Genomic DNA, 3,125 nt, shown 5'->3' on the forward strand with positions numbered 1-3,125 from the left:
GTGAGATGATCACCAGCTATAAAAGAATAAATTCAATGCTTAGGAGACTATTGCCTTTGATGTTATGAGAGCCAGCTTCTAATTGACTAGGGCATCAATCAGGTTGTTATGAAGCATTAGTAATCTGCTGCTTCGATCAGCGGCAGTACAAATTGAAGCTCATCTCAGAAAGGCAGCATCATGAGTTTGAATTTGCTGGCCATTTGCGGAAACACCGGCAGACAAAACGGGAGCCCCTGCAGGGGACTGGGTTCGTGTCACCGCTCCCCTGTGCTCCTTTTTGTGTCCCATGAGCAACCTAAAAAGGAGTTATTTTGGTGAAGATGTACACGGGCTCTATCAGCAGGCAAAAGAAATGGAATTTCTGTATGTACGCACAAATATGCCTCACGACAAAGCAGCAAAAAATAACAATAGTGTGGTTTCACTCTCGGATTAATTATTACTTCACAAAGCTTGTGTAAGGTTTGGCACAATGACTGCCTTGGTATCGAAAGGCAGTGGTGCTGCTATCTCTTCCCCGAGGCTAGCACTGCAAACCTGGGCAGGCCACTCGAGCAATGACAGTTAAACTAAAATTACAGCATTGTGAAAGTCCAAGCTGCACGGGAACTGTAATCAGCATCAAGACTGTAAGCTGTTTAAAGAATACAGAGCCATTTATATCCCCGAGAAGAAAGTGGCTATTACGATTCTTGATTCACTCCGTACGACGGCTGCACAAGGCCACTTTCCGACCTTTTTCCTGCAAACAAACAAAGCTCTTGCTTTCAATATTGATGCTTTCCGCAAATTGCTACCTGCACCTTAATTTACTGATTCTGGATCATTGCTACTCACCGTGCCCGATGCTTCACTCGGATGCAATTTTCTTGCTCCCTAACTAACACCTACCCTTGGTTTCGCTAACCAAACCTCACCTCTTTCCCAGGAGGCAGGTCAGTGCCGTGGTCATTCCAGAGGGAATTTAAGTGACTCACCCGCGACAAGCAGAGCCAGATGCACAACTCCTAATTTTTTGGGGTCCCCTTTCCATATTCACCACTGGGGAAAATGCTGCGGGGCTGCATGGCAGGAGCAGCAAGGGAAATTACGGTGCATTTACATGCACATGGGGTGCGTACGTTATTCTCATCTAGTTGGCCGGAAATATCGGTGGCAGTCCAGATGGAAAATTAGGAAAAAACATCACCTTTACTTTCATAGCATCCTAACGCAGACACAGACAGGCGTGCACTTACCCCGAAATACCTACCCAGAGGGTGAAGGCAACGGAAAAGTGAGGAAAAATCAGGGAGTCAAAGGAGCAGCTAAAATTCGTAAGATAAAGCAGAGTTACCATAGAAACTGCTCACCCGTGGTACCACTCAACTTGACGGAAGGGACAGGTCTCTGATGCATCCTGCACCGTTTAATGCCTTTCCCAGGCGTTGCCTGCCAGAAATAAATTACACGGCGCGAGTGCTCCACCTGTGCTGGAGGTGGAAGGCAGCTTGCCGTCCAGCTCCTCTGGCAGGGCTGAATTGCTGTGGCTCCTGTACATCCCCACACCTCTGCTGGGAATCTCCGCATCCTTTGCATCCCCATCCAGTAACAGGTTGATGCTGCGGAGCAGCTCTTTATATACCGGTGACATTGGGCTGGGCTTAACCATACGAGAGGGGCAGCAAGCAAGCAGAGGGCTCGTGGCTCCCCAGTCACACACTGTGTGTTGCTTAATTGCTTAATTGCTACTGCGCTCAGCTTAAATCGCTCTGACATTTACAGCGTGGCTTGAAGTAGCAGCAGTGCAGATAACTGCACATGCAGAATTGCTGCCCAATTACCACTCCCGTCACTTTAGCACGAAAACTTCCTTTAAGGATCTCTATCTGGTGATTGCTCACTGTGGGAACTGAAGAAGAACACACAAATTTTCATCTCGGAGAGGCCCATTATACTATGGTCTATTACATTACTTGAAATCGCTGCTCTGTGAGTAAAAGCATCGAGTATTTTATCCTTTGGTCATCAACCTGGGCCTCTCACTTAATGGGAATTTAGGCTGAGAAAGGGACATGCAGACAGAGTATTCTTCCCCATTTCTTCCATGTGGTTCTTCTTTCGGAACAAGGGCATTCAGCAGCAAGAGCATTTGATTCAGCTCTTTACAGATTGACTAATTAACGAGCTGTCGCATGAGTCGGAAGCTTTGGGAAGGCTAAACCTCGCCGAGAGCAAGTCACTGCGATTGCACGAAGGCTGCCAAGTCATCTCACCAGTGTTATGGGAAAGGATGCACCAGTGTCACCAAACAACCCTTCTCCTGCTGCGATGCACCCACTGCACCCCACTGCCCGCCCAGCCCCAGCTGCTTCTCGCTGTGCTTGGATTTACTTTGAGATTTACTCCAAAAATGGAATCAATGCCCCTTAGAAGCCCCAGCCACCGCTATTGAGACATCTTGGCTCCGTGTTTCCCTGCTTTTCACAACTTTGCAGATCCTTCAGCAGCGATGCCACAAACGTGCTCACGGCTGACAATTAAATGAGGCTTCAGCTCCCAGCCAGCTCCTTGCCCTCCATCAGATACCAACAGGCACCCTCCCACCACTTCCTAAGAGGTCCTTGCTTATCCTCACCCAGTCTTCCCGCATCCTTTCCAGCCCGTAGCCATGGCAACGCCAGGATGGCATCCTTCCCCAAAGGGACTCCGAGGATGGGCATTTTAAGATGAGGCTTTTAAAAATCCCAAGCGACTGTAAAATGAAAGTCTCTTTCAAGGACTTCAACATTTTTCATATGCAGTTCCTTTTTTTTTTTTTTTTTCATTTTTTTTTAACAAGAATTTGCCTGCAAAGGTAGGCATTTGAAATATGAATCCCAGGGGAACAACTACCCTACATTCCCTTCCTTAGGGGACTGCTTACTAAAGCAGTATATTTGAACCCAGCCTTTCAGCTGTTAGATGTAATTCTCCTTTTGCTTATTCCTCTCCACACTTTAGTGCAACCAGCAGCATTACGTTAGGTAAATCATCATTGCTTGGTTTAGAGAAGTTGATGAAAGGCACAACTCCGGAATATTAACTCCGTATCAAACGCTAGCTCCTGCTTTAATGTCGGTCTACCCCTTTCTTTCCCCCCC

This window comes from Oxyura jamaicensis, unplaced genomic scaffold, assembly GCF_011077185.1.
Source record: "Oxyura jamaicensis isolate SHBP4307 breed ruddy duck unplaced genomic scaffold, BPBGC_Ojam_1.0 oxyUn_random_OJ70908, whole genome shotgun sequence".
Taxonomy (NCBI): domain Eukaryota; kingdom Metazoa; phylum Chordata; class Aves; order Anseriformes; family Anatidae; genus Oxyura; species Oxyura jamaicensis.